This window comes from Dreissena polymorpha, chromosome 5, assembly GCF_020536995.1.
Source record: "Dreissena polymorpha isolate Duluth1 chromosome 5, UMN_Dpol_1.0, whole genome shotgun sequence".
Taxonomy (NCBI): Eukaryota; Metazoa; Mollusca; class Bivalvia; order Myida; family Dreissenidae; genus Dreissena; species Dreissena polymorpha.
The window spans coordinates 82342038-82352429 of record NC_068359.1 but is presented as its reverse complement, the minus strand read 5'-3'; the positions used below and the strand labels follow the sequence as shown (position 1 = coordinate 82352429).

The following is a 10392-nucleotide window of genomic DNA, read 5'->3' as shown; positions in this document are numbered from 1 at the left end:
ATTTTCAGGGTTTTTTTTAAGTTGTTAAGTGGTGGCACACATATGCTTCCATAGGAACCAGATTGTTGGTTGCTACCGTTATGAATGGTGACCGTATTGAACCATTAAGAAATCGGCGCACCGTTACTTAATTATTGCAACAACTATAATATTTTGAACACAATCATGTCCATATATTTATTAAAATAAAATGGTTATCAAAAAACTCAAAAAGCCTTTGTCCGTAAATTAGGTAGCACCTATAATCATATTATTACTTTTACCGAGAAAACCAGATTGTGGTTTGCAACCGTTTTGAATTGTGACCGTATTGAACCATTAAGAAATCCTGCTTCCGGTAAAATGTCAATATTCTTTTTTGGCAGTTTTGATGAAATAATTGTTCAATCAATCCGAAAGGCGGCTTGCAATTTGCAGTTCTTACTGTTTTGTAAGTGGTATGCTCTGTGTGCCTAAGTTCGATCACGTTAAACTTTGTCTCTGCGCATGCTCGACATCAACAACGATTACTGGAAACTTGTATTTCGACAGAGTATTCAAAACTGGCGCGTGATGTAAATACGTCATAAAAAACTGATCGAACTTAGGCACCTGATCGAAAATAAGCACACGGAGGCCCCTACTACTCCCTACTCACTCCTGTAAGAAAAATGACTCTATGTTGAAATCTAATTGCATCCACATGGCCCACCTCAAAACCATTAAGGTTCATGGGAGCGATAAAATTCATTAAAACTTTGATTTGGTTTGTCTTCATTAAATGTGGTGCAATATGGTCAAACTATGCTATGTTCTCTATGCCCCTTAACTATGTATTTCGCGCATGCGCATACAATGACAAGTATTTTTAGCATTGTATAAATTTTATATCCTCAATAAAATACTATTTCAGTATTGAACCATCTGAAAATCGTCTTTGTTTACATATTTACTATTTTTTTCAACTCGTGAAGGTGAAGGCAAATGATCTGCATCATCCCGAGATTATTCTCATTGGATTCATGCTCCTCGCTTGACCGCTTTTCCCAGTGGGGAAGTTATTTTTTACGTAATGGATTGCAATGTCCTTTTTCTAAGACACAATTGAATGTGTATTTAATGATGGAATTTATTTATTTTCAAATAAAAAATTCCAAATAAGAGCAGGGAGGTAAATATTTAACCATGGTTACTTTCAACAAAACAATGCAAACGTGTTAATTGAAATATAATTGTCTCGCGCGTCTTGCATAATGAGTTACAATACCCTGTCAGGTAACTCTCAGTGCTCCTAATTAAATACAGCGTGGCCTTCCTTAGAAATGCTTCTGCCACTTGCACAGAATTTCTAAACTTTTTTGTTTTCAGTGCTGGCGATTTTTAATGCAATAATACTCTGCAATGGTATTTTTTACCACCATTTAAGCAATATCTATGTCTATGTGGAACATTTCTTGTTTAAAACTCATTTCTTGGCAAAATAGTCAGCAGTTGTAAACGCTCGATCTACTTGAATAGAATCCTGTCTGACATGCGAAGTATTTGGCGAGAGCGAAAATGACATATTAAATTGAGCACGAATCCAATGAGAAGACAAGAAAGTATGAGGACGAGGCATATATCAGTGCCTTCCCCAGGAATTTTTTCAGGCGCCCCGGGGCCGATCGGGGGTGGGTTCGGGAGGGGTGTCCCCTCCCTACGTTGATTTTTTAACAAGGTTTTCCAAAGGAAAAAACTGGTTATTAGATTGGCGAATGCGGGCGGGCTGGCTGGAGGGCTGGCGGGCGGGCGGAACAAGCTTATCCTGGCCATAACTTTGTCGTTCATTGTGAGATTTTAAAATCATTTGGCACATTTGTTAACCATCATTAGACGGTGTGTCGCGCGAAAAAATTACGACAATATCTCCAAGGTCAAGGTCACACTTCGAGTTCAAAGGTAAAAAATAGCCATAAATGAGCTTGTCTCGGCTATAACTATGTTATTCATTATGAGATTTTAAAATCATTTGGCACATGTATTTGTTCACCATCATGGGACGGTGTGTCGCACGAAAGAATCACGTCAATATCTCCAATGTCAAGGTCGCCACGACTAAAAATAGATTTATTTTAAAACAAACTTACAAAGGGGGTTAATTTTGTTTGTTCATTTCAAAAGTTCAGTTTGAGTTGTCTCCCTTTATCAGATTTTTTTCACAATGAATACCTAGTTTTGTGACAATTTTGTCCCTTGTTATTTATTTAACGTGTCAATTCACGTTCTGTGGTGCGTTATAACTCAAAGAAAAACAGCGTCAAAAAACGTCATTTGGTGCGCTATGACTCTTAAAAAAAATCCCCCAGTCATTTAAAAATATATTTTTTTATATTGTTTAATTGTTTTAAAACTTTTCCGCACAGATAGTAAAATCCCGCCTCGAACGATTCCCCAATACATCCGTTTCAACCCGACTCTATTCCTTTATACTTACTTTTTTTCAAGTTTCTATTTATTACCCGATAATCCCGTTTATTCTGTTGTTATCAATCTCTTTCTAGTAAATATTTACGATAAAAGCTTTCAGTTATTTCTTTAACACAAACCTTGCCATTTTTTAAGTGACTAATTATAGATTTGATGAAATATTGCCTCTGAATATGCCTCTGAATATGCGTCAATCCCCTGACCTGTTGTGTGCTTGTTAAAACGCTCAATACACGCCATTTGTATGCAATAGACGCGACGTTGTACATGCTGCATAATTTTCGCGCTCTTTTTAATTGAGAAAAAGATTCAACACAAAATAAATTTGCACTGCTAATTTGAAGCAAAAATATTTAACGTTGCGGTAAAAACGCGTTAACATCGACTTATGGGAATGGGTTTCGGATTACAAATTTAATTATTCCCATTTGAGATTTCAACAAATATTAACCGTTGCGTTATAAATTCAACGATAATTTGTTTAAACACTTTACGAGTCGAATAAATGTTTTGACGGAATAATGCATGAAATTCACGTTGTCCACGAGGATCACGGCCGGTTGCCATCATCAGCCTTCTAACTATCGATTATCGGACGAAACATTTACAAGTGTGTGTAATTAATTCAACGAAAATTTGTTAAAGCGCATTACGTGTCGAATAAATGTCAGAAAAACGAGGTGAATCAGTTCTATAAATGGACATGTTGAAAATATACATGCACTGGAATTAAATAAATTGTTATCACATAATTGTAACCGGGAGTCATTTGCACAACTTACTCGCTATAATAATTAATTGTTTACCACTTGCAATTAATTTCTCGTATTAATTATGAGTCATAGGTAACACTTGTTTACAGTAAAAAGGTGTGATGATGATGCCCGAAACCGTCTTTAATGTTCTGTACTGTACTAATTACCGGTTTTATATTACTCAAATGGTACAACTTCTTGCTAATCAAGCTGCGATAAACTCTTACTTCATGCCCGACGTCAATAAAAAATAATGGTCGATAGTTAACCCCCCCCCTCATAAGCATTCGCGTAACCGATTGGACGATGAACTTCACAGATTGACGACTGGAAAGTTACCAGATACATCCTTGTCAGCATTTAAATGACCGTGTAATGTGGCTAGAATAATCGATACGCGTGTCATGCTATGTTCTTATCAGTGGATTATCCATTACCCCATGTGGTCTTTATGGCGATTACTTGTGAAAGTAGGTACCGAGTGCTCTTTTAAAACAGGAAATATTGATACACTGATAGGGAAACCTTGATTTTTTTGGACAATCTCCACTTTCTTTTACAGAAGAATACACTGATCGGAAAATTTCAAGCGCCCCAGGACTCTGATTTCGAAATTCAAGCGCCCCGGCAAGGGGCGCTTCAATGGCCGTGGGAAGACCCTGTATATATCATTTTAAAGGTCAAGACTGATAGAATTACATAACACATTTTTGAAATTCAATATTTTTTTGCATTACGGTATTCATATTTTTGTTTAAAACCAATAAAAATGGCTGCCCCCATCGTCATGAAATGACATGTGTTCGAGTTTTGATACTTCTAGATATGTAAAAAAAAAAATATTTAAGCATAACTTGCCCTCATCAATGTCGATATTATTAACTAGTTATATAATTTTCCGCCGAAATATGTTGAATAAACATCATTCAGATTTTTGAAAATAATGTCTATTTTTGTGTTAAAATCGCTTTGTATTTTGATTGATTTTGTCGATGGTATGAGATTTTGCTGCACAAAATAGCAGTTTGAAGGAAAAGCCAACCTTTTAAGCAAATATGTAAACATTTTCAATGTGGCACTCTTTGTTAAGTCAAATTTGAGTTCAACGCTAGGGGTCCCACATTTTTCAAACTGAAGCCTCTACATGAACCTTAAACAGCTCACATAACCACTTTCTGAATTGTTCACCTCGTCGCCATTAAAGTGAAAATGATAAGCACCAACGGGGGATTCAACCCGCAACCTCAAGAGTAGTAGTCAAACACTCCAACCCTGTCGCTTAAGAGCTAGCTCAACAGCAAGGCTGTTGGAAGTGACGTTCAGACTGTCAAGCGGTCATACTTTTTCTATTTTTTTACTAAATCTTCCTACTATTCCTACTTTTTCATTTTTAATCGAGATTTATTTTTTTAAAGAGTTTATTTAGCAGGGTTTGTTTTTTACTAAGAAATTGATGCCGATAGTCGGCGTCTTCCCCTACCAGAATGTTTTCCCCTCAAAATACAATTTCCCCTCCAAGAATATCATTTTTCACTAAAACATATCTTTTTTAGCATATATTTAAGCTTTAAATCGAAAATTGTTAATTTTGATTGCTTAATTATCCATCGCAATACTAGTCATTTGCGGTGGTCGCAAAATCACGTTAAAATAGAAATAAGCGTCTATGGAGTTGGATTAGAATGTGTAGTTTGCGGTTCCTATTAATTTTTGCAAAGTCATGCAGTACATTTCGCACTTTATCGCTGTAAATTTTGGTAGAAGAATCCTCAAACTAAACGTGCTTACATCTGAGTCCTTAAGCGCATGCTATATAAAGTAATGGATAAAGGGAAGTCACTCTAAATGTCATAAGTGTTTGTTAATGGTTTTTTTTATGATTTTGACAGAAAACTTCTTTATTGTAAATTAATTGGAAAAAATGTCATCTAGATTTGATTGGGAATAGGGCCATTTTTTTGCTTTGGGAATGCCTCCATTTTCCAAGGGCGCAGACAGTGGTGAAAAACACCTGAAATCAGAGAAGATGAGTTATAGACATCAGGTTTTAGCGGGACGCGATATTCTGCGTCAAATACGCATAAAATGCCAGTCAGGACCCGTCATTTTTGTTGGTTTATTTATTATTTATTTTATAATTATGTAGACGTATTGGATCTCGTAATATCAACAAGAAAATCTGAAAGACAACTGCAGTACTTAATTTTCTAGAAGGATGTAGGATTGTCTCGCTTGTTTGATTTATCGACCAATCGTATTATTGCGCACCTGCTGTTGCTAGGTGCAAAGTCCCAAATTGAGATTACAATGCGTATATGCGAGCTATTTTATGTCGCTAAGAAAGAAAAACTTACCGAGGCTACGATAGCTTATTATCTGGCAAGCAAGATTAAACTGTAAAAATAAATACATTATACAATCTTTAATTTTATAGGTGTGTGTTAAATCGCGGCCATTGTTTACGTAAATAATTGATTCCTACACTTTAAGTTTTAACTATTTGACTTTTAACACTGCCAGCATATCTAGCATACATTCACTGCTTGTAACTCAAATGGCATGCATTTTAAAATTCCCTTTTTCGTCTGCAAAAATGTCAAACAAGGTGACTTACACGCATTCTTTCAAAGTAGTTCAAAAGATGCAGAATCAGCCACACAAGAGCAAGGTTCCTGTGGGACTGAAACAATGCCCCCTGCCACTAAAAAGGCTCGAAATTTTTTGCCGGAATGGCTTTATAAATATCAATGACTTTCATTCAGAAATGATTTGATGTGCTGTGAAAAACAAGCAAACAATAATTGCCATGAATAAAGGACCATTCATGCGTGCTAAAGTACTAATATATCACTAAGTTATATTGGGACCCCCATTTTAATTGACAGGACCCCTGAAAATAAATTAATAACAGGAGTCCTAGGGACCCCTAAAATTTGACATGAATGTAAAACCCTGGACATTGATTAAAAAGTTTTTATTTTTTCCCTAAATATGTCTCTTTCGCACTCTGTTTTCCCCTTTCAACCAGCGTTCAGCTTCTTCCCCTTTTTCTAAAAAAAAACCCCTGTTTAGTAAACTTGCAGGATGAATGAATCTATGGCATGACTGTATCACTGTTAAGATGCATTCATCTAGATGAGACCTGACAACCCATGTTGACTGTCTGGTAGCACCTCATCAGGAAGCATAGATATTAGATAATTATTTCTTATGTAACTTTTGATATTATTGACAAAAGTTTTTTTAAAGTAACAATAGTGCCTTGTTTACTTCCTTAGCATATGTACACTGCAGACTTCACTGCCTTACACAGTTGAGTTCCCAGTGATGCAAGAGCTGAGGGAACCAATTGTTTATTCCAGTTTTATTTTGTTTCCATTGACACTAATTTGATCAAACCTTATGCATGTTTACATGATATTGCTGTTTGGAATGTAGAGATATAGAGATACATGTATTGTATGAGTGGTTATGTATTGTAATATGGAATTTATTACACAAGTTATGTGAAAAAGATAAAACTGATGGTTTGCTGGGTTTTTATCATAATTTACAAATATAATGTAATAAATTCTGTATTACATGATAACGGATATGATGTTCTATTGATATCATACGTACATCATGTTTAGTAAGTAAAGATAAATGCCCTGATACATTTTCTGATGATGCCATAGCTAGTGAGGTAACTTCAAGGTGTTACAGCGTAGTATTAAAAATATTAAACATCATTATTACACTCCCGCGACGTCATCAATGAAGAAAAAAACATTATTTGAAACTGGAATAAACAATGTAGTGCAAATGTATCATTGACCAATCAATGATGTCGTAAAAGATGTCAGATGATAAGGTCCTATCTCTAGTTGCATAATGTGCTCTGCAATGACCAGTCATTTTGAATGTAACTTATGTCATTATAACTGCACCCTATTGTCAATTTAAAGGTTTCAAAATGTAGCTGTAGCAGCAGAGCATTGATACTGCTTTATATACTAATATTAATCTTGTACAACACGTTGGTGTAACACTAAATAAATTTGATCTTCTGCTTAAGGATATAACATGCACAATATATTACCATTTTTATATCCATACACAGAAGACCTCTAACCACTTATTTGATGATACACCAAAATGAACAGCATCTGAATATACTTCTTTAACAGGGTAGCTTTGCTTAAAGCTTAATTATCATAGATACACTATAAGTGCTAAAATGCCTAGTGGGAAAACCAAGTTTAACCCTTCCAGGGCTCGAATTTAACTTTTTTTTTCTACTTGTAAAACATTGCGAGCAGCTTATATACCAACTCGCAAAATCAAAAACATTCTAGCAAATTTTGCTGGAAACATAATTTAATTTTTTTATTCAACAGTTAACTTTGCTTTATCTTTCGTATTGTTATTTCAATCTGTGGGCAAAAAGAAACTAGTTATTTTTCGCTTCGACGCCATGTCTGTTCAAGTTCAATGAACACGTGTGAATTAGTCGACTGTATAACGTTCTTTGTACCAATACCATCCTCGTATCTGTACTGTAAGTATACTAGTCTATATACAAGGTGCGCCCTTCCGCATACAGGTATTAGGACGTTCTATGACATATGGTTTAGCGTTCAGGATGTCGAACGCATTTAGCAATATTACTGTTGTTTTTTTCACTATTTCGTTACTCGCAAAAAATTACTAGTGGCTTAAAACTTAACTCGCAATCGGTATTTTTCACTCACATTTTGCGAGTGTGCGAGTGTTAATTTTGAGCCCTGCCTTCATAGATGGAGAAGTTGGACAACAGTGGAAAAACACTTGGATCTTGGTGCAAGAGAGATACCGGCAATGAGTATGCAGGATATTGTACTGTCTGCATGAAGTCCATCTTGTGTAGTAATTATGTTGCTAATCAACTGATAAGTCATGCAGATGGACAAAAACACAAGGAAAACATTCAATACATGCATGATAATTCACAAAAGCATTCGTTTGAAAATGCTCCAAAGCCAAGCAGCTCTCATGGTGGTGGGGATAAATCAATATGCAAGTACATCTATCACACAAGGAACAGGTACAAAAGGCTGAAATCCTCTGGGCCCTTAAAGTAGCTTCAAGTTGGTATCCATACAGAACATGTGATGGCACTCCTGCTCTGTTTCAAGCTATGTTTCCTGGACTTGTGTCTACAGATTTTGTATTATGTATTCCTACTTTTGAGGGATAAGTTCATACTTTTTTTTCTTTTTTCCTACTTTTTTGCAAAAGAAGTTTTTGAAAAAAGGTCACTTGACAGCCTGGACCTTATTTCACAACAGTATGGTTAATGCTTACTAATTGGTGCACTTGATTCTTGAAGCATTGTTCATGACCGCTGTTTGTTATTCGAACAAGTTTACTTTATGTTAGCACATTTAAGAAAAACAAAAAAGTCGATACCAAGTGAAATCTACCCTTAAGATTTTTTATTGGGACTCGACAAAATGTTCTTTAACATAGTTTATAATCGCTATTGCACTCAGATGTAACAAAATAAAGTTACAACAAGGAGCACATTTTACAATGTCTCTATAAAGTTTCCAAAACCATGCACAAATCAATATAAAAGTGTTTATAGATGATAGTATTCTTTTATTTGAATCTTTCATAGATAGGCTACCCAGTATGCATTACAAGTTGGTCTCCTTAAACAATTCTTATTTAAAACCCTGAGCCCAATTTGTTGTTGTTATAACTTTCTACTTGTTACAACATGGAGAGGTATTAGTCTCTTATCATATTGTCACAAGTTATAGTTTAGTGAAGCTGAACTTTTAAAATAGCAGATGTTACATGTAGATTATTTAGTATACAATATAGTTTTTCAAACATAGAATATTTAAAAAACTAATATACTCATGTTTAAGTTTAGTTTTTAAGACCACTATGTAATTATTGTAACTGTCAATTGATTGCAATATTTTTAAAGATAATGATTTATAAGTGTTGTGACCATATCTATCTCATGAAATTGCCTATAAATGAACCTGTTTTATCTGTAAACTATTTCCAGAATGACGCATAAATAGAGAAGTCCTCTACTGGCAGCCTCCAAAGAATTCACATTAAGAAAACGAAAAACAGAAAGCAATACCATGGAAAGTGACATGGAAATCGAGACTGATGAATGGTATAATTCTTCTGCTGATTTGTTATCTGTGTGTGCCAATTCAAAACAGGTTCTATGGGAGGAGAGACAACCAGATTGCAACAAACAAGAGGGCTTCAATTTTGTACATGAACAAACAGGATATGTACAGATGGATCAAGATTACACCAAACAAGATGGATTCACCTCCGAATGTGTGAAATCAGAACAGACAGCATATGAAAGTATGCAACAAGCTTGCCTCAATTCTGTATGTGTGAACAAAAACGCGACTGCAAATTTAAATGCATATACAGAAAAAGATGAGCTCCATTCTGTATTTGGGACAACAAAACAGTTGCTTAATCCAAATACAGACCAGAGTTATATAATAACAAATGACCTCAATTCTGTAGGTGGTATAGCTAAACAGTATATACATACTGCTACAGACAATAGAAATATAAAAACAAATGATCATACTGTTGTATGTGGTATAGTTAAACAGTATATAAATACAGATATGGACAATGGACATACAACAGCAAATGATCATAATTCTGTATGTGGTATAGCTAAACAGTATGTAAATACAGATTCGGACAATAGAACAGAAAATGACCCAAATGCTTCATCTGATCATTCAAACGCAATAGAGGATCAAGCTCAACTGGCCTACGTAAATTCTGTATTTCTGACAAGGGAAGAGATTACTTTTTCAAATGTTGACCAATATTGTGTTAGACCAACTGTGATCGGAGAGACAATACCAAAGAACCTTTACTCAAACCTTGATGTTCATAATCATTCAAACTTCGAAAAAGATGACTCAGGTATTTTTATTTTTAGCTCATCTGAGCACAACTTGCTCATAGTAAACTTTTGTGATCGCCTTTTATCCTTCGTGCGTCCTCAACTCTTTTTTGACAGGGCTCGCGCTGTCGTTCGCCATTTGAGCCATTTGCGAAAATATTGAGAAGGTTGAACATGTGTCTTGGTAACACTCTTGAGTCCACATTTATTGTCCGATCTTCATGAAACTTGGTCAGGAGATTTTACCCAATTATATTGTGG

At 35.2% G+C, this 10392-nt stretch overlaps 1 pseudogene; it reads left to right on the top strand.

Annotated features, from left to right (window-relative positions):
- Positions 1-328: 328 nt before the first annotated feature.
- LOC127882000 (zinc finger protein 737-like) overlaps positions 329-10392 on the top strand; it is a 259848-nt pseudogene continuing 249784 nt past the window's right edge.